Source organism: Panulirus ornatus, chromosome 46 (assembly GCF_036320965.1).
Source record: "Panulirus ornatus isolate Po-2019 chromosome 46, ASM3632096v1, whole genome shotgun sequence".
In the NCBI taxonomy this organism is placed as follows: domain Eukaryota; kingdom Metazoa; phylum Arthropoda; class Malacostraca; order Decapoda; family Palinuridae; genus Panulirus; species Panulirus ornatus.
In genome coordinates, this window is record NC_092269.1 from 10392711 (window position 1) to 10420371 (window position 27661).

Below are 27661 nucleotides of genomic sequence, written 5' to 3' on the forward strand. Positions count from 1 at the left end.
AAAACTTCCGGAGGGCATGGCGCTCCGCCCATGTCGTCCACATACCTTAGGGAGGAAGGACGCCTCACGACCCCAGAGTCGCATCGACCTATTGTGTTGACCAGCTGCTTAAGCTGAGTCATGGAGAGAATGGTAAACAAAAGGCTCGTTTTCCTCATTGAGTTACAAGAAATTTACTAAATGTTCAGCAATGTGGCTTCCATACATACCGAAGCACATTAGACCATTTAGTAGATTTAGAAGATAGTATCTTAAAGGCAATTTGGATAAACAAGGAAATTGTAATTCTAGTGTTTCTTGATACTGAAAAAGCTTATGGCATGTCTTGGCGAACTGACTAATGAAACTATTACTTTATGTTTAAGAAGTAATTTGCCAACACTTATCCAAAACGTACGAAATGACAGAAGTTTTGTTGTCAATTTTACTTCCCAAAACGTTGCATCCGGCACTTTTGTGCAGGAAAATGGAGTGCCACAAGGAAGTGTTCTGAGTCCAACTCTTTTTATGATCATGTTCAATGATATTCAGCCGCCAGCATCCGTCCCCAGATACCGTAAATACTCACCGTTGGCCGACGACTGTGGTGTGTGGCACTCGTCCACACACCACAGTGTTCACATGGCAGGATTCAAGACATCCTTGGACCCCTCCAACAACAGGCCTTACAGCGGGGTTTTATGTTTACATCTGCTGAGAATTTCTGTACACTTTTTACCAGAAATAAAAATCTCAAAATCGCAAATAGCTTAAAAAATATAGAAATTGAAAATTCAACAAATTTTCGGGGTTTGCACTTTGATAAAACACTTAACTGGGGAAACACTTACTGACCACTTAGTGATATACTGTTCAAGAAAACTAGATATCCCAAAATTACTAACATCAAGTGGGCTGCCGACAGAAAGTCTTTATCAATGGTGTATGTGAGTCCCTCAATAGGTCAAAATTATATCAGGCTCACGTATATTCTCCGGCAAGCGACTACACTTGTAGGAGGGTGGATGTAATTCAGAACAAATGCCTTAGAATGTGTCTCGGAGCTGCAGCATGCACGAAAATCGCTAGAATGGAAGTGGAAGCAACTGTACTTTCCCTCCGATTTTGCCGAGAGCAGCTAAGTTAGATGTACGGTGTTGTGACGGCCAGGAAAAAGACCATGACCCACCCTGCTTGGCGCTCAGCCTTCCAGTATGAGTCATTCCTTGGGAGAGGCGCAGGGCAGGATCATAATGCAGGCAGCGTCGCCCATAACCTCCGAGTTATCAGGGGCGCTGCACCCTTGGCCGTCAGACTTCTATGTGTACGGGTACGGGTAGGTAAGGCTGTAGATATAAGGTAAGTGGATCAGCTGATGATGACTAAGACAGCGTCTTGGGAGCCTCTGAACATTCATATCAACACAGGTTGGTTCCCCTCCAACACACGTAAAGCACCGCAGGTGGAGGTACACAGGTGATTTAAGGAATTAACTGAGAGACATTGTACTCATATCTACACCGACGGCTCCAAGATGGATGAATATGTGGCTGCAAGTGTGTGTGGATGACTGATCCTTCCCCCAGGTTCTGCCTGGTCGGTCATACATCTGTTTTCTGCACAGAATTGGTTGCTGTTGATGAAGCCATAGATCACTACTTTAACTCTAGATACGACAAATCTGCTATCTTATCAGACTCTCTATCAGCAGCTAAGTCTATATATTCAGGTTCATCAGATACACATGAGACATGGGCCGCATTATCAACAAATTGCCACACGGCCATTATCTTGCTCTGGGTGCCTGGTCAAGGCTATGAACAAGCGGACAAACTTGCTAAGTCGAATGCACGACTTTGAGGAGACACACGAAGCTCCTCGGGAGCTGCGGTCCTCTGTCTCTCTGGAGAAAACAATCACACTATCTTCTATGGCAAAGTCAGTGGACCATCCTGGGATTACCAAGTAATTCCAAACTAGAAATAAGCGACTGGTCGACCATCCTCCTGCCGTGCCAACAGCAGGGAGGAGGTGGTGCTAGCCCGCCTCCGTGTTAACACATCTGACTCACTTTCTGCCTTACGCCATCAAGTTTCTCTCTCTCTCTCTCTCTCTCTCTCTCTCTCTCTCTCTCTCTCTCTCTCTCTCTCTCTCTCTCTCTCTCTCTCTCTCTCCACAATGTACAGACTGCAACATAATCCTAACTATACAACACATATGAATTAGATGCCCCAAATAGAACATAGAACATAGGAAGAATCTATTGGAATTTTGTATCAACAAAGGAAAACAAATGACATAACAACTGTGTTAGATGATTCTAATCCAGACTTAGATGATAAGGTGATTACTTTCATCAAAGAGATGGAGCTGATCGGGATGATGTGATCTATATACACAAAATCCAGTTCATATATAATGTACCACCTGCAACAATGTGTTATTATCTTGTTAAGACAACTCTTTGCCTCTTCAGTTAAAATTCCCGACTCAACAGCTTTATCATAAATCATTTAGATTTAGGTCAATAACTTATTTCATGATTGGACAAGTGGGTATTGCAAACGGCAACATGGGCTGCCGCCCTAATGACCTTCCTCATTGGCAGCTGGCCGTCGAACCCAACAAACAAACAAACAACAACAACAACAACAACAACAACAACAACAACGGGCCAGGTCGGTCCCCAGACGCAGGCCTCACGGACGGTCACGGTCGGCGGCCGGACGTACGCGCAAGGGGTGAAAACTTCTCGCTTTACAATGACAACAATAGCAGTCCCGCACATCATAATCTTATAAACACAAACTGCAGGAGAGATATACTGGGGTGAGGGGTGAGGGAGGGTGAAGGCCAACACAGACCTGCCAAGGTGAGGGCTCCAGGAGAGTGAAAGGCGAGGTCGAGTGTGTGTACACTCAGTGAACAGTTGGGGTAAGTCGGATGGACGGAATGGTTGTGCGTTGTGTCTCCCAAGTGGCGCCCTCTTCTTAGCTGGACCGCGCGCCTGGCGGCGTGCTTCAGGTCTGTAGCCTGAGTCTCTTGTCTCTTGTACTGTGCTCTGGTCCCATGACGTGTGCTGACCACCCATGGCCCCTTCTTGACGAAGCTATGCCATAATAACATCCACACTGCATGGTCATATCTACTTACGTACGGTAACTCAAAATTAAGTGAAACCCATGTTGTAGTCCCAGTCAGATTAAACCCATGTTGTATTCCCAGTCAGATTAAACCCATGTTGTGGTACCAGTCAGATTAAACCCATGTTGTGGTCCCAGTCAGACTAAACCCATGTTGTAGTCCCAGTCAAATTAAACCCATGTTGTAGTCCCAGTCAGACTAAACCCATGTTGTAGTCCCAGTCAGACTAAACCCATGTTGTAGTCCCAGTCAGACTAAACCCATGTTGTAGTCCCAGTCAGATAAAACCCATGTTGTAGTCCCAGTCAGATTACACCCATGTTGTAGTCCCAGTCAATTCAGCTATTTTTCTAACAGTATACATTTCTTGCATGGTGGGAGTCGATTTATGTGTTCTGGAAAATACGAAATAGTATGTAATAAAAATACAGTAAACAATATGTTATACGCAAGTGGTTGAAGCAAATACAGTAGCATAACTATCATGAAAAAGGAAAATCGATTCTGCATCAAGTAAACACACATATATAAGTGTAGATTACCGGTAACAATATCAAGTAAACACACATATATAAGTGTAGATTACTGGTAACAATATCAAGTAAACACACATATATAAGTGTAGATTACTGGTAACAATATCAAGTAAACACACATATATAAGTGTAGATTACTGGTAACAATATCAAGTAAACACACATATATAAGTGTAGATTACCGGTAACAATATCAAGTAAACACACATATATAAGTGTAGATTACTGGTAACAATATCAAGTAAACACACATATATAAGTGTAGATTACTGGTAACAATATCAAGTAAACACACATATATAAGTGTAGATTACTGGTAACAATATCAAGTAAACACACATATATAAGTGTAGATTACTGGTAACAATATCAAGTAAACACACATATATAAGTGTAGATTACCGGTAACAATATCAAGTAAACACATATATAAGTGTAGATTACCGGTAACAATATCAAGTAAACACACATATATAAGTGTAGATTACCGGTAACAATATCAAGTAAACACACATATATAAGTGTAGATTACCGGTAACAATATCAAGTAAACACACATATATAAGTGTAGATTACTGGTAACAATATCAAGTAAACACACATATATAAGTGTAGATTACTGGTAACAATAAACTAAAAAAAAAAAATTCAACCAGAAGGAATATATCTACTCAGAAAATGAGTAAATTCTGTCTGAGCGGTACAACAACACTGTTATAACGCCTTCAGTAGATCCCAGGTTACTCGTTCAGGGAATATCATGAAATCGTGTTAAGATGCCTCCGTACTCTCGGCCACGGCTGATGAGCGACAAAAATATCATCCAGGTCAGTACACTTGTAAGAAAAATATTTTTTTTTTCTCCCAGGAGGGATAATGGTGGACATTATTCTGCGATGAATGCAATGCATCTGGTGTTTCCCGCGCGCAGACGATGACATTAAGCGGGAGTATCCGGTGCGTTTAGAATACGGACACCGCGTCGAAATGTACATTTATCTGACGTATTACACCTTAGGTTGGGTGTAAAGTGATGAGAAAATACCTCGCTCTCAAGCACACTTACCTAACCTGACGTAAATTAGATATACTGTGCACAGCATTAAGGTAGCGGGGAAGGTATGAATATTCATCTAGCCTAATATGGGTTGGATGCGAGCTGCTGTGCATGGACGGATAGCCTAGCCGCAGACTCGTCTACCTAACATAAATATGGTTCATTATTACGCGGTGAACGTATGAATGTTTGTATCAAACAGGAAATTCTGTCCTGAGGCCACTGTCTTCGTGCGCAGGAGATGCCTGCAAATTACAAGGGTTAATTTCTAGCTTTGTCCAGTTTTGAGATTTATTGCCTAGTTGACTGCACCACTGTATTGGCTGTTAAAACTGTGATTCAAGTTACATGCCAGTTACATTTACTCTATCGTAAATTTACATTTACTCTATCGTAAATCGACTTCAAATGCTCTCTCTGCTATGGAATGTGGCGCATACTGTAAATAATGATACGAAAACATCTTTGTACTTGAAAATTCCCTACTGGTATTTTTTTTAAAGATATCATTAATTCCTCAGACCATATTAACGCTTAAATGAAAACGCAGAGTTTGCATTACCATGCCAAGCAACACCCACAGAACTCAATATATGTGCATAGTTGGATTAATTACTATCAACAGCTGAGGGTCATTACTTGTTAGAATCATTACCGTACGTCATAAAATATAACTGATTACACTGGTGATTTAACGGGAAAATCATTCATTTAATAACTCTATAAAGCTCTATTGTATCATGTTTGGTGTTAAAGTTCCCAGCTATATCGGAAAACCTAGAGTATCTTGCTCAATATAGCTTTTTCTAAACACAATTATTTCACCTGCTTCAGCGAGGCAGCGTAAGGAATATACAAAAAAAAAAAAAAAAAAAATGGCGTCATTCGCACACGTCTCTAGCGGTCATAGTTTCATGCAATGAAGCCAGAGCCAATCATCCATTAGACTACACTGTGGTTTACTTTGTGCGTTTCATATGACCTACTTCAGCCAGCTTGACAGGACATCGCTCCCGAGACAGAACATTTCCTCTCGCTCTCCTGAATGTTCGGGGTCTCAGTAAACCAACGCCTTCCTCACTCTTGTCCTTTCATCTTCTCAGTCTCCACATCCAGCACACAGCCTCGTGGTCAAGTTTTCCTCGATCATCACCTCCATATGTCCGGACTTCTCCAGCACTTCCAAGTCAGCTCCTCTCTCTTGCACTCCTCCACTCTGACATTGTCTTTCTTGACACTATAAACTCGTCTCCCAACAAACGTCCACAAGCAATCATTTCCAGCTCCAACACACCCGCTCTCTTCCTTTCTCGTGCGTTCACAGCCCGCTAACTAAATCCACACAGCACTTTTGGAATGACTGTACCTTCAAACATATTCACTTTTCCCCTTTACAAACAATGTTGTCACCTTCCGCACGCTCCTTAATGTAGCCAAGACACCTCAGACCTCATGGTACCATCAGCAGCCACGTCCATTCCCACGTACCTGAAGCAATCCACTTCTTCCAAGTTCTCCATTTAAACTTATGCAATCCCGTCTCAGTTCCCTGCTGCATCTTACCGCCTAACATTTGTTCTCATTTAATTTCAGCTTACTCTCCTCACACACATTCCCAAACTCAGACGCCACTTCTGTCATCTGCAAACATTAATTGACTCGCATCCTATAACCACCTACCCTTTGTGTGCTGTAGGCCAGCCCCTCAATCCATATCTCTCGCATTTGCCTCCCTTACCAATAGGGCAGTGAACAGATCAAACAACTATAGTGACATCACACAGACCCTCCTTCACTGGGAACAACCCACCCTCCCTCCTCCTCGCACACGTGCTTATCCCGGTACAAAATCTTTACTGCTTGTGGCAACTTCCCACCGCCACATATTTACGCAGCACCTTCCTTACGGCATCTCTGTCAACCCTACCATCCGCTATCTCCTGATCAATGCCACATTGAGGTCATTCTCTTCACCCTAAGCGTTTCCTAAGTCCACTTCTGCTCCCCAGTCTGCTCCCCTGTGCTTGCCACCACCTTCTCAAGCCTCACTCTCCTGTACAGCTCACCACATACACTCAAAAGACTTAGACCTTTGTAATTCGAACATTCATTTTTGTCTTCTTCAGTGTATCATACTTGAATGAAACTCGTAGGCAGTGGAGAAAAAATGTATGGAAATATCCATCGAAGGATAAAACAATGAAAATGTATAATGATATAACAATATATATATATATATATATATATATATATATATATATATATATATATATATATATATATATATATATATATATATATATATAATTTTCCAGAAGAAGGAACAGAGAGGGGGGCCTAGTGAGGATATTCCCTCAAAGGATCAGTCCTCTGTTCTTAACGCTACCTCGCTAACGCGGGAAATGGCGAATAGTATGAAGAAGAAGAAGATATATATATATATATATATATATATATATATATATATATATATATATATATATATTAACCTCCAACAGCAAGGATCGATCACAATTGAGCGAGTGATTAAGTATATTCCTATGAGTCCACCTTGGAAATGAAATTCGATAAGTTCCCATGTGCCCTTTAGTGCAATAATCACATCATCAGGGGTGATACAAGAAATGAATATAACAGTCAATTGATAAACAACGAAGAGACGTAGCTAGGACCTTAGCAGACGTGACTAGGAAACCTAACCAACTAGTTACTCACACTAACAACTTGGGTTACAAGTTACTTCATCTCCGGGTAACTGGTTTCCAGTGTTGTACGTTTGGTGTATCGTGTCTCACCCTCGCACGACCACTGGGCCAGCATTAACAAAGACCTTGGGAAGATTGCTGGTCTATCACTGCTAACCCCACTGACACGACCACTGGTCCACTGTTATCAGCTACCTTGGCAAGACCACTGGTCCACTGTTATTAACCACCTTGAAACGACCACTGACCCATCAATATCAGACTTCTGGGAACGACCAGTGATCTAGCATTATAAACGTTACAATAACAACTTCTACATTTAACCAGACCCGTTAGCCCAACGCTTACCCACACAAATACACACACACACACAACTTAATCCTATCCAGTTTTTGCCCACTTCCACTACGTCGTCGTTGGATATTTATAGCGAACAAAGCTGGTGTATAAGGAAGTACAGCTGAACGCTGTTGGTGTTCTGTTATCATGTGATTAAAGTGAAAGGTATGAAATGCAGGCCAGTCTCATATTATCTAATATATGACAGAAATTGTATTTGACAATGGAAGACAGTTTCAAGGATTTTCTGCGGGATATATATATATATATATATATATATATATATATATATATATATATATATATATATATATATGAGTAGAGGATTTCCAGCCCCCCGCTAACTTCCCTTTTAGTCGCCTTCTACGACACGCAGGGAATACGTGGGAAGTATTCTTTCTCCCCTAGTCTTTTTTTTTTCAATTTTTAATTTTCCAAAAGAAGGAACAGAGAAGGGGCCAGGTGAGGATATTCCCTCAAAGACCCAGTCCTCTGTTCTTAACGCTACCTCGCTAACGCGGGAAATGACGAATAGTATGAAAAAAAAAAAAAAAAAAAAAAAAAAATATATATATATATATATATATATATATATATATATATATATATATATATATATATATATATATATATATATATATATATATAACTTGGTTTTGGGATGTAGATGATGTTCTTTGTGTTTGACCAACAAACGAAACTCTACGAGCATTTCTCCCTTTACTAAACAATTTAGTACCTTCTATCAACTTTAACGTAGACGTGGAAAATAAGTGTACGTTACCATTTTCAGATTGCATGATCCATAGGGATGGAAACATGTTTAAGTTTAACATATACAGAAAACCCACTAATGTGTGTTCATTTATTCGTAATTACTCAGCTCAACATGACAGAGTTAAATCATCATTCCAGTCCATGTATGCATACTGCACACGTATATGCAGTATGCAATCTATTGATGACGAGTTTGAGAAGATATATTCTATTGTTTCCAAGTTAAAGTATCGTATATCTTTCATTGATAAATCCCTTAAACTAGCAATCATTTTATAGAATTAAACGCAAGAATCTTTTAGTTCTCCCTTATAGCGATAATTCTACATCACTTCTCAGGTTGCTTAAATCCTTTAATGTTAATGTAGCCTTCAGTTATAACAATACTATAAAGAATATCTTATTCAAAAACTAACAAGAAAATTCTGCGGGCTGTGTTTCTACATCACCTTGTAAAAATCTTAATATGTTTTATGTTTGACTTAAGCAACATGAATATAGTATGAGAACAGAACAAGAATCAAATGCTTTGTTTAATCAAGTTAAAGACTATAACCATTGTATTGACTGAAGTAATGCCAATTCAATTATTAACTGTAACTCCTTTACCACAAGAAATATCGTTGAATCTTCAATAAAAAAAAGTACAGAAAGAATTGTAACATTACAATTAGTGAAGGTCTATACAAATCTGATAACTTTGTTGTAGCCAAAAATTGTAAACAGTAACCTTTCCTGTCCACACACACACACAAAAAAATGACAGGTATGATGCCAGACCCAAACACCACCATCCGGTAACGCTTGTTTACCGATGGGTCTATCTCATTCTTGTTAATCCCCTGACGATGTGATCATTACACGAAAAAGCACTTGGGAACATATCGTGTTTCATTTTTTGTGTATTTTTGCATGTATATATATATATATATATATATATATATATATATATATATATATATATATATATATATATATATATACATATTCCTTTTTTGTCGCTGTTTCCCGGCGTTAGCGAGGTAGCGCAAGGAAACAGACGAAAGAATGGCCCAACCCACCCACATACACATGTATATACATACACGTCCACACACGCACATTCACATACCTATACATTTCAACGTATACATATACATACATAAAAGACATATACACAAGTACATAATTCATACTTGCTGCCTTTATTCATTCCTGAAGCCATCCCGCCACACATGTAATGACAACCCCCTCCCCCCGCACGCGCACGAGGTAACGCTAGGAAAAGACAACAAAGGCCCCATTCGTTCACATTCAGTCTCTAGCTGTCATGTATAATGCACCGAAACCACAGCTCCCTTTCCACATCCAGGCCCCACAAAACTTTCCATGGTTTACCCCAGACGCTTCACATGCCCTGCTTCAATCCACTGACAGCAAGTCGACCACGGTATACGACATCGTTCCAATCCACTATTCCTTGCACGCTTTTCACCCTCCTGCATGTTCAGGCCCCTATCACTCAAAATCTTTTTCATTCCATTCTTCCACCTCCAATTTGGTCTCCCACTTCTCCTCGTTCCCTCCACCTCTGTCTGACACATATATCCTCTTTGTCAAGCTTTCCTCACTCATTCTCTCCATGTGACCAAACCATTTCAATACACCCTCTTCTACTTTCTCAACCACACTCTTTTTATTACCACACATCTCTCTTACCGTATTATTACTTACTCAATCAAACCACCTCACACCACATGTCCTCAAATACCTCATTTCCAACACATCCACCCTCCTCCGCACAACCCTATCCATAGCCCACGCCTCGCATCCATATAACATTGTTGGAACCACTATTCCTTCAAACATACCCATTTTTGCTTTCCGAGATAATGTTCTCGCCTTCCACACATTCTTCAACGCTCCCAGAACTTTCGCCCCCTCCCCACCCTGTGACTCAGTTCCGCTTCCATGGTTCCATCTACTGCTAAATCCACTCCCAGATATCTAAAATACTTCACATCCTCCGGTTTTTCTCCATTCAAACTTACCTCCCAAATGACTCGTCCCTCAACCCTACTGTACCTAATAACCTTGCTCTTATTCACATTTACTCTCAGCTTTCTTCTTTCACACACTTTACCAAACTCAGTCACCAGCTTCTACAGTTTCTCACCCTGCCTGCCTGCCTGCCGTGACCCGTCAAGCCTCCGACGTGCGTGATCATCAAACCAAGTAGCAATAGGCTTTATTTTGTATCTATCTATCGTTTGTGGACTAGGCTGTACGTTGTAATCACTGACGTTTGTCTGACTTTAAATGAAGGACCACTGCCAGCTTTCATAAGGACGCACATCTGATCCCAGTGGAACTTTGACATAAATAACACAGGCCATGAGAACTAGTGATAGCAGCACAGATGTGTGTATACCACGCGAGCGAAGGTTTGAACCCGAATATGGCAGAAGGAAAGTGAAGTAGTCTAGTTCTTGTACTCAACAGGAACTTGATATTCAGGAAGTTAATATTATGTGGTTAAGGACCGTTAACTGAATGAATTAATCTTGAATATTCTATGATTCACTAGAGTTGAAGGACTAATTCATGAAGTTAATGAACTGAAGGTCTACTGAATAAATGAACCTTGATGCCTTAGAGTTGAAGGACTAATTTATGAAGTTAATGAACTAAAGGTCTACTGAATAAATGAATAAATGAGCTTTGGTGCCTAAGAGTTGAAGGACTAATTCATGAAGTTAATGAACTGAAGGTCTACTGAATAAATGAACCTTGATGCCTTAGAGTTGAAGGACTAATTTATGAAGTTAATGAACTAAAGGTCTACTGAATAAATGAATAAATGAGCTTTGGTGCCTAAGAGTTGAAGGTCTAATTTATGAAGTTAATGAACTAAGGGTCTACTGAATAAATGAACCTTGATGCCTTATAGTTGAAGATCTAATTTAAATATCAATGCAAGACAGCAATTTCATGATCTACTTTTCCCGCAGGCAAGAATTACATTCATAAGTTCGTCACATTTCGACTTTAGTCTCATAAAATTATGGAAATGGAAATCCTCCCCTCTCGTTTTTTTTTTTTTTCTTTTCCAAAAGAAGGAACAGAGAAGGGGGCCAGGTGAGGATATTCCCTAAAAAGGTCCAGTCCTCTGTTCTTAACGCTACCTCGCTAACGCAGGAAATGGCGAATAGTATGAAAGAAAGAAATATATATATATATATATATATATATATATATATATATATATATATATATATATATATATATATATATATACGATGGTACTTAGGTCGACCTTGGGGTTGGCCACACAAAGGCCACACTGGGAGAGCCGGAACCGGTAAGTGAAAGTTTATCTCCAGCGACCTCTAGGATAAATACGTCCTCTTGACGTTATATTTAGATACTTATCTACTGATTGAACTTATAGGACTCATAGGACTATATATATATATATATATATATATATATATATATATATATATATATATATATATATATATATATATATATATTTTTTTTTTTTTTTTTTTTTTTTTTTTTTTTTTATACTTTGTCGCTGTCTCCCGCGTTTGCGAGGTAGCGCAAGGAAACAGACGAAAGAAATGGCCCAACCCCCCCCATACACATGTACATACACACGTCCACACACGCAAATATACATACCTACACAGCCTTCCATGGTTTACCCCAGACGCTTCACATGCCTTGATTCAATCCACTGACATCACGTCAACCCCTGTATACCACATCGCTCCAATTCACTCTATTCCTTGCCCTCCTTTCACCCTCCTGCATGTTCAGGCCCCGATCACACAAAATCCTTTTCACTCCATCTTTCCACCTCCAATTTGGTCTCCCTCTTCTCCTCGTTCCCTCCACCTCCGACACATATATCCTCTTGGTCAATCTTTCCTCACTCATTCTCTCCATGTGCCCAAACCATTTCAAAACACCCTCTTCTGCTCTCTCAACCACGCTCTTTTTATTTCCACACATCTCTCTTACCCTTACGTTACTTACTCGATCAAACCACCTCACACCACACATTGTCCTCAAACATCTCATTTCCAGCACATCCATCCTCCTGCGCACAACTCTATCCATAGCCCACGCCTCGCAACCATACAACATTGTTGGAACTACTATTCCTTCAAACATACCCATTTTTGCTTTCCGGGATAATGTTCTCGACTTCCACACATTTTTCAAGGCTCCCAAAATTTTCGCCCCCTCCCCCACCCTATGATCCACTTCCGCTTCCATGGTTCCATCCGCTGACAGATCCACTCCCAGATATCTAAAACACTTCACTTCCTCCAGCCTCTCACCATTCAAACTCACCTCCCAAATATATATATATATATATATATATATATATATATATATGTGTGTGTGTGTGTGTGTGTGTGTGCCATTCTTCTTATGTTTCCTGGCGCTACCTTGTTGATGAGTGAAACGGTGATCAAGTATAATACAAAAATGATAAATAATAAATTCTGTCTTGCGAATATATAAATAAATCAGTTAACTAATCATTTACAAGAACAGGTCTACGAGTGGACAGCTGTAGTAGAGAAAAACGTAACTTTTGAGGGCAGACTCTCGTATTTCTAAATGTTATTATTTTATCTAGCTATCCAGATCTTTGACGCTCATTCCCTGTGGAAACTCCCACCAAGGAGATGGTTACGACAAAATTGGCTCCACCTAACCTTGTCCTTACATGCCTCCCTCACTCGCACCATTCCACGCTTTCTTCCACCATTCCTCTCCCTCTAGCGCTCTTCCACTCTATTTCCCAATGTCACAAGGTCATCCCCTCACACCAATCCTTTTAATGGTACATTTTCCTTTTAAACTCCCCGTTTACATTTAAATTCCAATTAACAAAGTAAAATTGCACAAATGATGGACAGAAATAAATCATGATACAACAGGTTATTGATTCACCGATACAATCATACAATACGACATGAATTTGATGATATTATATAACAGGTTCGAACTCTGGTTGCGGCAGTTGGCCCATAGTCAACCCATCTGTTCATCCACCCCTAGAGGATGGTCGATATATATATATATATATATATATATATATATATATATATATATATATATATATATATATATATATTTTTTTTTTTTTCTTTTGCTTTGTCGCTGTCTCCCGCGTTTGCGAGGTAGCGCAAGGAAACAGACGAAAGAAATGGCCCAACCCACCCCCATACACATGTATATACATACGTCCACACACACAAATATACACACCTACACAGCTTTCCATGGTTTACCCCAGACGCTTCACATGCCCTGATTCAATTCACTGACAGCACGTCAACCCCGGTATACCACATCGATCCAATTCACTCTATTCCTTGCCCGCCTTTCACCCTCCTGCATGTCCAGGCCTCGATCACACAAAATCTTTTTCACTCCATCTTTCCACCTCCAATTTGGTCTCCCACTTCTCCTCGTTCCCTCCACCTCCGACACATATATCCTCTTGGTCAATCTTTCCTCACTCATTCTCTTCATGTGCCCAAACCATTTCAAAACACCCTCTTCTGCTCTCTCTCAACCACGCTCTTTTTATTTCCACACATCTCTCTTACCCTTACGTTACTTACTCGATCAAACCACCTCACACCACACATTGTCCTCAAACATCTCATTTCCAGCAAATCCATCCTCCTGCGCACAACTCTATCCATAGCCCACGCCTCGCAACCATACAACATTGTTGGAACCACTATTCCTTCAAACATACCCATTTTTGCTTTCCGAGATAATGTTCTCGACTTCCACACATTCTTCAAGGCTCCCAGGATTTTCGCCCCCTCCCCCACCCTATGATCCATTTCCGCTTCCATGGTTCCATCCGCTGCCAGATCCACTCCCAGATATCTAAAACACTTTACTTCCTCCAGTTTTTCTCCATATATATATATACTGGAAAGGATCCCAATTTTGCGCGATCAAGATATTCCTATGAGTCCACAGGGAAAATGAAACACGAAAAGTTCCCAAGTGCATCATCAGGGGAGACACAAGAGAGAAATATAACAGTCAGTTGATATACATCGAAGAGACGAAGCTAGGACGCCATTTGGTAAACATGTTTACCAAATGGCGTCCTAGATCCCAAATGACTTTACCCTCAACCCTACTGTACCTAATAACCTTGCTCTTATTCACATTTACTCTTAACTTTCTTCTTTCACACACTTTACCAAACTCAGTCACCAGCTTCTGCAGTTTCTCACATGAATCAGCCACCAGCGCTGTATCATCAGCGAACAACAACTGACTCACTTCCCAAGCTCTCTCATCCACAACAGACTGCATATTTGCCCCTCTTTCCAAAACTCTTGCATTCACCTCCCTAACAACCTCATCCATAAACAAATTAAACAACCATGGAGACATCACACACCACTGCCGCAAACATACATTCACTGAGAACCAATCACTTTCCTCTCTTCCTACACGTACACATGCCTTACATCCTCGATAAAAACTTTTCACTGCTTCTAACAACTTGCCTCCCACACCATATATTCTTAATACCTTCCACAGAGCATCTCTATCAACTCTATCATATGCCTTCTCCAGATCCATAAATGCTACATACAAATCCATTTGCTTTTCTAAGTATTTCTCACATACATTCTTCAAAGCAAACACCTGATCCAAACATCCTCCACCACTTCTGAAACCACTCTGCTCTTCCCCAATCTGATGCTCTGTACATGCCTTCACCCCCTCAATCAATACCTTCCAATATAATTTCCCAGGAATACTCAATAAACTTATACCTCTGTAATTTGAGCACTCACCTTTGTCCCCTTTGCATTTGTACAATGGCACTATGCAAGCATTCCGCCAATCCTAAGGCACCTCACCATGAATCATACATACATTAAATAACCTTACCAACCAGTCAACAATACAGTCACCCCCTTTTTTTTTTTTATAAATTCCACTGCAATACCATCCAAACCCGCTGCGTTGCCGGCTTTCATCTTCCGTAAAGCTTTTACTACCTCTTCTCTGTTTACCAAATCATTTTCCCTAACCCTCTCACTTTGCACACCACCTCGACCAAAACACCCTATATCTGCCACTCTATCATCAAACACATTCAACAAACCTCCAAAATACTCACTCCACCTCCTTCTCACATCACCACTACTTGTTATCACCTCCCCATTACTGCCCTTCACTGAAGTTCCCATTTGTTCCCTTGTCTTACGCACTTTATTTACCTCCTTCCAAAACATCTTTTTATTCTCCCTAAAATTTGATGATACTCTCACACCCCAACTCTCATTTGCCTTCTTTTTCACCTCTTGCACCTTTCTCTTGACTTCCTGTCTCTTTCTTTTATACATCTCCCACTCATTTGCATTATTTCCCTGCAAAAGTCGTCCAAATGCCTCTTTCTTCTCTTTCACTAATACTCTTACTTCTTCATCCCACCACTCACTACCCTTTCTAATCTGCCCACCTCCCACGCTTCTCATGCCACAAGCATCTTTTGCGCAAGCCATCACTGCTTCCCTAAATGCATCCCATTCCTCCCCCACTCCCCTTACCTCCTTTGTTCTCACCTTTTTCCATTCTGTACTCAGTCTCTCCCGGTACTTCCTCACACACATCTTCCCAAGCTCACTTACTCTCACCACTCTTTTCACCCCAACATTCTCTCTTCTTTTCTGAAAACCTCTACAAATCTTCACCTTCGCCTCCACAAGATAATGATCAGACATCCCTCCAGTTGCACCTCTCAGCACATTAACATCCAAAAGTCTCTCTTTTGCGCGCCTATCAATCAACACGTAATCCAATAACGCTCTCTGGCAATCTCTCCTACTTACATACGTATACTTATGTATATCTCGCTTTTTAAACCAGGTATTCCCAATCACCAGTCCTTTTTCAGCACATAAATCTACAAGCTCTTCATATATATATATATATATATATATATATATATATATATATATATATATATATATATATATATATATATATATATGATATATGATATTCAATCGCCGTCTCCCACGTCAGCGACGTAGCGCAAGGAAACATGAGGAATGGCCCAACCCACCCATATGCACACGTATATACATAAACGCCCATACACGCACATATACATACATATACATTTCAACGTATACATACATATACATACAGACATATACATATATACACATGTACATATTCATATTTGCTGCCTTCATCGATTCTCGCCACACACGAAAAAACCTTTCCCCCTCACATCTCTCTCTCTCTCTCTCTCTCTCTCTCTCTCTCTCTCTCTCTCTCTCTCTCTCTCTCTCTCTCTCTCTCTCTCTCTCTCACTATATGTATATATATAGAGAGAGAGAGAGAGAGAGAGAGAGAGAGAGAGAGAGAGAGAGAGAGAGAGAGAGAGAGAGAGAGAGAGAGAGAGAGAGAGCGTTAATGAGATGCCCTAGATTTGAGCCTCAGTTGCCCGTGTCGTGTTAGCTAACAAAAAAACAAAACAATGTTTATAGCTCCCATCTGCAAGATCTATGGAGAGAAGTTTGAGTCACTGAACAATTCTCGACCGCTGTACCGGTTTTCATGAGCTTCTTACATAGTGAGAGCTCACTATGTCTTGGAATGATCTATATATCCCGTGGTGTACCGGTTAGCGTTCAGGACCGTGATGCATTCGCGGGCCGCCCGAGATAGAGCGCATAGGTTCGAATCCTGGTCGCGGCAGTCGGTCCACAGTCGATCCAGCTGTTCATCCACCCCTACGGATTGGTCGATAAAATGGGTACCTGGCTCAGGATATATATATATATATATATATATAAGGAGGTAAAGGGGGTGGGGGAGGAATGGGATGTATTTAGGGAAGCAGTGATGGCTTGCGCAAAAGATGCTTGTGGCATGAGAAGAGTGGGAGGTGGGTTGATTAGAAAGGGTAGTGAGTGGTGGGATGAAGAAGTAAGATTATTAGTGAAAGAGAAGAGAGAGGCATTTGGACGATTTTTGCAGGGAAATAATGCAAATGAGTGGGAGATGTATAAAAGAAAGAGACAGGAGGTCAAGAGAAAGGTGCAAGAGGTGAAAAAGAGGGCAAATGAGAGTTGGGGTGAGAGAGTATCATAAAATTTTAGGGAGAATAAAAAGATGTTTTGGAAGGAGGTAAATAAAGTGCGTAAGACAAGGGTACAAATGGGAACTTCAGTGAAGGGGGCTAATGGGGAGGTGATAACAAGTAGTGGTGATGTGAGAAGGAGGTGGAGTGAGTATTTTGAAGGTTTGTTGAATGTGTTTGATGATAGAGTGGCAGATATTGGGTGTTTTGGTCGAGGTGGTGTGCAAAGTGAGAGGGTTAGGGAAAATGATTTGGTAAACAGAGAAGAGGTAGTAAAAGCTTTGTGGAAGATGAAAGCCGGCAAGGCAGCAGGTTTGGATGGTATTGCAGTGGAATTTATCAAAAAAAAGGGGGTGACTGTATTGTTGACTGGTTGGTAAGGTTATTTAATGTATGTATGATTCATGGTGAGGTGCCTGAGGATTGGCGGAATGCTTGCATAGTGCCATTGTACAAATGCAAAGGGGATAAGAGTGAGTGTTCAAATTACAGAGGTATAAGTTTGTTGAGTATTCCTGGTAAATTATATGAGAGGGTATTGACTGAGAGGGTGAAGGCATGTACAGAGCATCAGATTGGGGAAGAGCAGTGTGGTTTCAGAAGTGGTAGAGGATGTGTGGATCAGGTGTTTGCTTTGAAGAATGTATGAGAGAAATACTTAGAAAAGCAAATGGATTTGTATGTAGCATTTATGGATCTGGAGAAGGCATATGATAGAGATGATAGAGATGCTCTTTGGAAGGTACTAAGAGTATATGGTGTGGGAGGCAAGTTGTTAGAAGCAGTGAAAAGTTTTTATCGAGGATGTAAGGCATGTGTACGTGTAGGAAGAGAGGAACGTGATTGGTTCTCAGTGAATGTAGGTTTGCGGCAGGGGTGTGTGATGTCTCCATGGTTGTTTAATTTGGTTATGGATGGGGTTGTTAGGGAGGTGAATGCAAGAGTTTTGGAAAGAGGGGCAAGTATGCAGTCTGTTGGGGATGAGAGAGCTTGGGAAGTGAGTCAGTTGTTGTTCGCTGATGATACAGCGCTGGTGGCTGATTCATGTGAGAAACTGCAGAAGCTGGTGACTGAGTTTGGTAAAGTGTGTGAAAGAAGAAAGTTAAGAGTAAATGTGAATAAGAGCAAGGGTATTAGGTACAGTAGGGTTGAGGGTCAAGTCAACTGGGAGGTAAGTTTGGAGAAAAACTGGAGGAAGTAAAGTGTTTTAGATATCTGGGAGTAGATCTGGCAGCGGATGGAACCATGGAAGCGGAAGTAAATCATAGGGTGGGGGAGGGGGCGAAAATCCTGGGAGCCTTGAAGAATGTGTGGAAGTCGAGAACATTATCTCCGAAAGCAAAGAAGGCTATGTTAGAAGGAATAGTGGTTCCAACAATGTTGTATGGTTGTGAGGCGTGGGCTATGGATAGAGTTGTGCGCAGGAGGGTGGATGTGCTGGAAATGAGATGTTTGAGGACAATATGTGGTGTGAGGTGGTTTGATCGAGTAAAAATGTAAGGGTAAGAGAGATGTGTGGAAATAAAAAGAGCGTGGTTGAGAGAGCAGAAGGGGGTGTTTTGAAATAGTTTTGGCACATGGAGAGAATGAGAGAGGAAAGATTGACCAAGAGGATATATGTGTCGGAGGTGGAGGGAACGAGAAGTGGGAGACCAAATTGGAGGTGGAAAGATTGAGTGAAAAAGATTTTGAGTGATCGGGGCCTGAACATGCAGGAGGGTGAAAGGCGGGCAAGGAATAGAGTGAATTGGATCGATGTGGTATACCGGGGTTGACGTGCTGTCAATGGATTGAATCAGGGCATGTGAAGCGTCTGGGGTAAACCATGGAATGTTGTGTGAGGCCTGGATGTGGAAAGGGAGCTGTGGTTTCGGGCATTATTGCATGACAGTTGGAGACTGAGTGTGAGCGAATGGGGCCTTTGTTGTCTTTTCCTGGCGCTGCCTCGCGCACATGAGGGGGGAGGGGGATGTTATTCCGTGTGTGGCGGGGTGGCGATGGGGGTGAGTAGGGGCAGACAGTGTGAATTATGTGCATGTGTGTATATGTGTGTCTGTGTGTGTATATATGTGTGTACGTTGGGATGTGTGGGTGTGTATGTTTGGGCCATTTCTTTCGTCTGTTTCCTTGCGCTACCTCGCAGGCGCGGGAGACAGCGACAAAGCAAAAAAATAAAATAAATAAATATATGTATATATATATATATATATATATATATATATATATATATATATATATATATATATATATATATATATATATATATACGAAGAGAGTGCATATGAACGCGCACCTTCATAGAACATACAAACTTCCAACAGCCAGGATCGAACCCGGAACCCCTGTGCCACAGGCGGGAATGCTACCGCTAGGCGTTGTACAGTTAGGTTCGGTAAAAAGCTATCTGCTGGCTAGGTGCGCCTGATGGGAAATAACCGGTGTAGACCCCGTTGCTCACCAATGTGAGACGAAGGGTATTCGAGTACATAGTATTCGAATAGTTATTTCCTATTAGCCAGGCCCATAGCCTAGCGGTAGCATTCCCGCCTGTGGCACAGGGGTCCCGGGTTCGATCCTGGCTGTTGGAAGTTTGTATGTTATATATATATTTATATATATATATATATATATATATATATATATATATATATATATATATATATATATATATATGACGTGGAACGTCATCAATCATTCTAGTCGTTTTCTTTCGAACTTTCTGCACAACCCATTTTCTTCTTAACTTCTCGTTGTTGTTTTTTTTCGGAAAACAGATTTCTCATGTCTGTTAACATCTGACCACGAAGTGTGTGATTTAGCCTCTCTTCTATGTAAAGCTGGTATCACCTGTTACCTTCAGATGAACGCTTAACACGAGTGAATGTATCACACTGTTACATTTGGCACTAGCTGAGCCAGCTTACGTAACCTGGTTTGTTGATGAGTTCTCAAGACGTGACCTGATCCTGCTATATGGCTAACGGCGGAGACCATGATGTGGCTTGGCTTGTTGGAGTACTGAGGCCGCTCTGGGTTACGAGGTAACCAGGGTTCGTGAACTGAGAGAAAACTGGACCTAGGTGTGGAAACAGACACACAAGTGGCCCGATTTTTACCCGTCAGATTTACAAACAGAAAGGAAGACGTGTGTTATACATGATGGTGTGTGTGTGTGTGTGTGTGTGTGTGTGTGTGTGTGTGTGTGTGTGTGTGTGTGTGTGCGTATTTGTCTGTGCTTCTGTGCGTTTTGTTTATGAATGCTTTTGTTTGTCCGTGTGTGTGTGTGTGTGTGTGTGTGTGTGTGTGTGTGTGTGTGTGTGTGTGTGTGTGTGTGTGTGTGTGTGTGTGTCTAAAAGCTAAATGAGAGCCATCTTGGAAAACGAACATCTTGACTGAAAGTGATAATGATTTAAAGATGAGTAAATGACGCCACTCCAATAATGGTGGGATAGTGAGTCTGGGAGCGTATCCCGGGAGGCTCGGCCAGTGGGACATAGCCTAGAGGATGTGTCTATGTGTGCCTGATGGTTGCTGGATGTGTCCATGTGTGCATGATGGTTGCTGGATGTGTCCATGTGTGCATGATGGTTGCTGGATGTGTCCATGTGTGCCTGATGGTTGCTGGATGTGTCCATGTGTGCATGATGGTTGCTGGATGTGTCCATGTGTGCATGATGGTTGCTGGATGTGTTCATGTGTGCATGATGGTTGCTGGATGTGTTCATGTGTGCATGATGGTTGCTGGATGTGTCCATGTGTGCCTGATGGTTGCTGGATGTGTTCATGTGTGCATGATGGTTGCTGGATGTGTCCATGTGTGCCTGATGGTTGCTGGATGTGTTCATGTGTGCATGATGGTTGCTGGATGTGTTCATGTGTGCATGATGGTTGCTGGATGTGTCCATGTGAGCCTGATGGTTGCTGGATGTGTCCATGTGTGCCTGATGGTTGCTGGATGTGTTCATGTGAGCCTGATGGTTGCTGGATGTGTCCATGTGAGCCTGATGGTTGCTGGATGTGTCCATGTGTGCATGATGGTTGCTGGATGTGTCCATGTGTGCCTGATGGTTGCTGGATGTGTCCATGTGAGCCTGATGGTTGCTGGATGTGTCCATGTGTGCCTGATGGTTGCTGGATGTGTCCATGTGTGCCTGATGGTTGCTGGATGTGTCCATGTGTGCATGATGGTTGCTGGATGTGTCCATGTGTGCATGATGGTTGCTGGATGTGTCCATGTGTGCATGATGGTTGCTGGATGTGTCCATGTGAGCCTGATGGTTGCTGGATGTGTCCATGTGTGCATGATGGTTGCTGGATGTGTCCATGTGTGCATGATGGTTGCTGGATGTGTCCATGTGTGCATGATGGTTGCTGGATGTGTCCATGTGTGCCTGATGGTTGCTGGATGTGTCCATGTGTGCATGATGGTTGCTGGATGTGTCCATGTGTGCCTGATGGTTGCTGGATGTGTCCATGTGTGCATGATGGTTGCTGGATGTGTCCATGTGAGCATGATGGTTGCTGGATGTGTCCATGTGTGCATGATGGTTGCTGGATGACCTCCACCCTCTCACTCTTCCTGACACGACCTCCTGCCGATGCCGGACCCTGGAATTGCTCCTGGACGCACCGGGCGTCACCCACGGTGTCGTCAGCGACGCAGTCCGGGCCACGACGCGCACCAGCGGGAGTCGCTCCGCTCCGCCCACTGAGTCTGACCGTTACGCCTTGCCCGCTCACAGGCTACGGTGTCGCGTTCGATCCCCCTCTGACCACGAGTCGACTCTGTGCTCAGAACACGTGCAGAACATCTCAGCTACGCTCGTTACCAGAGGGTCTCCTCAGTATCAGGGATCAGTGATGTGCGGTCGTACCGAGAGAGAGCGGGGCGGCGGGCGGCTTGCCTTGGTCAACGCAGTGCGATAAGACCAGCGATAAGACCAGCTTGCACTGAGTTACACCCTCACACGTGCATCCTTTGATGAGCAACAGTGTCCACCCTAAACTGTCGTGTGACGGCCCTAAACTGCCGTGTGACGGCCCTAAACTGCCGTGTGACGTGAGTATACTTACTACCTTACGCATATATTGAATGTCTACGCAGATGGCGTCCTAGCTACGTCTCTTCGTTGTATATCAACTGACTGTTATATTTCTCTCTTGTGTCTCCCCTGATGATGTGATTATTACACAAAAGTGCACTTGGGGACTTAACGTGTTTCATTTCTTTGTGGTAAGAAAGGAATTTGGTTGATCCTAAGCTCAACTGTGATCTCTTCCAATATATATATATATATATATATATATATATATATATATATATATATATATATATATATATATATATATATATATATATATATATACGAACAAAGTGCATACGAACGCGCACCTTCATAGAACATATAAACTTCCAACAACCAGGATCGAGCAAGACGGTACGACCCCTGAGTACGATGGGACTGCCCTTGAACACGACGGAACGACCCTTAAACACGACGGTACGGCCCTTGAGCACCACGGTACGACCCTTGAGCACAATGGCTCCGAAGGGTCGTGCCAACAGCTAAAGAGTGGCATCGACTCGTTGAATGGTCGTACCATCGTGCTGAAGGGTCGAACCGTCGTGGTCAGGGGTCGTACCGTCGTGTTGAAGGGTCGTACCGTCGTGCTCAAGGGTCGTACCGTCGTGCTCAAGGGTAGTACCGACATCTTTTAGGGTGTCAAGAAGCACTATAGTACGGCTGCGGTAAGGGTGAGAAAGCATCAGTATGCAGACATGTGTCTTCCGTTTTTGCCGCGATCGGTGTATTAATTACATTCACACGCACGCATGCACGTACACACACACACACACACACACACACACACACACACACACACACACACACACACACACACCTCCACTTTCTCTTTCTTGTGTGTGTGTGTGTGTGTGTGTAATTACCTATTCATACTGGACGGGGAGGGAGTTCTACACCCGTGGGGCCCCTATCTCTTAAACATTCTCTACTGTCATACAGCTTCTTAAACCTCTGCATGTTATCCACATTTATCATGTTCTCATTCACTTCATACCATTCATCAACCACCCTTATACTATAAAGTATTTCTATCCATCTTGTTTTACAATATATTTTTCGCTTAAGTTCATGTTATGTTCTCCGGTTGTTCTAACCCTACATCTCTCGATGAACTGTTCACTGTCTACGTCATCTATCTGGTTTAAAATCTTAAAAGATTGTGATCAGGTCACCTCCCCACTCTTCTCTCTTCCATGGTGGGCCAATATAAGGCCTCTAAGCCTTTCCCCGTAAGACAGCTCTCAAACCCAGTACCATCTCTATTACCCTTCTATAACAGTTCTCAATTAGCTGTTTGTGCTTCGTAAGGGGCGTCGACCAAACCTCAAAAGCATATTCGAGTTTTGAAGTCATGAGGGAAATAACCAGAAGCCTAAGTTTAGCTTTATCCACACACTGAAATGTAGTTCTAAATATTTGCCAGCAGACAGTATGTCTCCTTAACTATTCCTCTAATGTGGGACGCAGGCGACAGTTAGGGACAATATCGTTTCCCAAGTCTTTCCCAGACACAAATTCCTGCAGCTTCTTTCCACTCTGATGGCATTAACATTGAGACCTTTCGTTATGTCCCATCTCCAATACTGTTACATTCACTCGGGTTGAGTTTGATCAGCCAATCATCAGACCAACACAAGATTCTGTTTAGGTTCCCTTGTAAATTAATGCAATCCTCCGAGCGATTCACTTCGCTTGTGATCTTTTTTGTCATCTGGAAACATTAAACATTTTCAGTTACGCGTCCATACCTTCAGGCAAGTAATTCAAATAAATCAAGAGAGGCAACTGCTTTAGAATCGAACCCTAGCGCACTCCACTGGTGACCTCTATCCATTCTGAGAAAGCTTCTCTGACGTATCCTTTGTTCCCTTCCACCAAGATAACCTTCTATCCATCAATGAAGTCTTGCACTTATTCTTCCTTGGTGATCCAGCTTCTTAATCAGCCTTCCGTGTGGAACGGTGTCAAACGCTTTGTAGCAGTCCTGATACAAGCAATTCACTCAGCCTTCCATTTGGTCCTAGACAGAGCTCAGTTTCTCAGAAAAAACTGATAAGTTTGTGGGACATGGTCTGCCCCTGAAACCGTGTTGTCATTACTCCGCTGTCTGAAGTCGTCCACTTACTTTCTGATGACTTTTTCGTACCATGTCGACCACATTGGCCAGTGAGACCGGTCTGTAGTTCAGCGCCTCTTCCCGTTGTCCTCTCATGTTGAGAGGTATGACGTCTGTCCTTTTCCCCTCCCATGGCACTCTGGCTTCCCCAGCCGCATCTTATAAACAGTACTTCAAGTGGTTTATCACGTGTAACTGCACATATCCTCAACACACTGGTGCATTTTCATCACGACATGAGCTTAAGTATTCAGTTAATACTTTTTTTTCCTATTGTGTCAATACTTTTTCTAGATATTTCAATGCTTTCAAAGATCTCATCCCAATTCCGTCCCGGTGATGATGGGGCTATGGTGTCTCCCACAGTCAGACTACTCTTTAAAAAGTGTGTCATTCGTCTTTACGCCATCTTGTACAACAACGCTTCCCTTTGAATCCTTGAGCCTGATGATGAGCTGCTCTTTCGCAGATGACTGACTCCTGATGACTTGATGGAAAAGTCTTGTATTATCTCCTGCCTGAAACACAATATTCCCCTCGGTGTTTCTCTGGTCATGCTTTCTCATCCTGCTACACTCGTTCCTTGCAGTCTTACACCTTACAAATGCTGATAAGCTGCAATCTATTCGCCACAGCACATCTCGAAGCTCCTTCGCTTTTTGACATCTTTTGTTGAATTACTCTTACCGCTTCTGTAAACATCCCTCCATATTAGAGGCCAGATGTATGTACCCACGTCCCTACTCCATCACTGTAAATCTCACGGAAACTCTTATCACACAGCCCTGGCTACTGAACTCCATTTTCCAGTCTATGTGATCGGAGAAATGTGTTAAGTTTCGCGAGATTTCTATGAGTATATTTCCTCTTTAAATCTATTTCGATTTTTGCTCTTGTAACATCTATCTTTACCACAGAGACAAACTGAAGCATCACATAATCACAAGTTCCAACTGGCGTATCGTATACGATATTCTCAATATCCACACGAATATGTGCGTATCCTATACGATATTCTCAATATCCACGCGATTATGTGTGAAGATAAGAAATACCAATGATGACGTATCAAATCCTTTCATCTTAAAGTGTTGATTTACATGTTGGTATATAAAAAAAAAAATCCAAGAGACATTCTAAGTTATGCCTCCTTGACTCTGTCTGAATATGAGAGTCTTAATTCCCTCAATCTATCTCTTTATAACTGAGATCCTCCGTGATCATCAGCACTTAACTTTCTATGAGTAGTGCGTGTTATACTGCATCATGAAGCAACCTGATGGCTCATTTGTATTCGCAATCGTCCTTTCTCCCTTCACTGGCGTCCCTCAGACGACGACCACCTGTGGTGTGGTGAAAGGGCGTCCCTCCTCCCGTCACCAGCGTCTCTCAGACGACGACCTCTTGTGGTGCGGTGAAAGGGCGTCCCTCCTCCCGTCATCAGCGTCCCTCAGACGACGACCACCAGTGGTGTGGTGAAAGGGCGTCCCTCCTCCCGTCACCAGCGTCCCTCAGACGACGACCACCAGTGGTGTGGTGAAAGGGCGTCCCTCCACCCGTCACCAGCGTCCCTCAGACGACGACCACCTGTGGTGTGGTGAAAGGGCGTCCCTCCACCCGTCACCAGCGTCCCTCAGACGACGACCACCAGTGGTGTGGTGAAAGGGCGTCCCTCCACCCGTCACCAGCGTCCCTCAGACGACGACCTCTTGTGGCGTGGTGAAAGGGCGTCTCTCCTCCCGTCATCAGCGTCCCTCAGACGACGACCACCAGTGGTGTGGTGAAAGGGCGTCCCTCCACCCGTCACCAGCGTCCCTCAGACGACGACCTCTTGTGGCGTGGTGAAAGGGCGTCTCTCCTCCCGTCATCAGCGTCCCTCAGACGACGACCACCAGTGGTGTGGTGGAAGGGCGTCCCTCCTCCCGTCACCAGCGGGCCTCCGTAGCCTACACAGGAGGCACCGTGATCTACCTCCCCTATGAGTACCCGAAGGTGTCCCAGATACGGCTGTCAACATCCCTCTCCGCCGACCGATGCTGAGGGTCAGCCACTTCATCTCACGAAAGACATGACGCATTCATCATGGGGATAGTCTGTGCCACTTCTGGGCTAACCAGACACGTATCCAGAATCCGTCTGAGGGGAAGTGTTTGCAGGGCTTAACGACCACTGACCCATGATGAGGTCACTAGGCCTGACCTGAGGAGGTGTGGGTGTAGGTAAAATTAAGAACTCGCCAACATAATGAAGAAAATCTCGAAACTGGAGAGGTAGATAATACCACATTGTGCCTCAGTAGAACTTAATCCTTTCTGTGTTATTTGAAAGTTAAATTATATCAGTCAAGGTCTCATGGAGTTGAATACAGCTGCTAGACGGAGGTAAGTCGATTTTAAAATCGGTGACCATTTCGGAACAGATGTGAAGTGATGACATTTGACGACACCACACACACACACACACACACACACACACACACACACACACACACACACAGGTGATAGCAATAATCAAGAGCGTATCGCTCGATGGCACTAAATATCCTTTCGAAGTCTGGGAAAATTACTTTATTGTAAACCTACGTCTGTGGCTCAGGAAGATTGGTTCTACTGACGCTGTCGTTCCCTCGGCCACGTAGGTAAATCTCTGACGCAATTGATTGGTGATTACTACACATTGATGTCTCCTTCAGAGGGACTGAATGGGTTAGAGTGACTACGAAAGAATATATAAATCGTCATAATTATTCAGCCATGAAAGGAGGAGGTAGTCGACCCTGACC

At 42.7% G+C, this 27661-nt stretch overlaps 1 protein-coding gene across 3 annotated transcripts in view; it reads left to right on the forward strand.

The window, feature by feature from the left end:
• Positions 1–2870: 2870 nt before the first annotated feature.
• The window catches only part of LOC139763131 (glucose dehydrogenase [FAD, quinone]-like), a 64243-nt gene continuing 39452 nt past the window's right edge, over positions 2871–27661 (forward strand). For 2 of the 3 annotated variants that reach the window (XM_071688826.1, XM_071688824.1), the window contains exon 1: positions 2871–3003. The gene's annotated coding sequence lies outside the window, so the exon portion shown is untranslated. Of the gene's footprint in view, positions 3004–22258; positions 22739–27661 lie in introns of those variants that run through there. The other variant, XM_071688825.1, reaches the window with a different exon arrangement.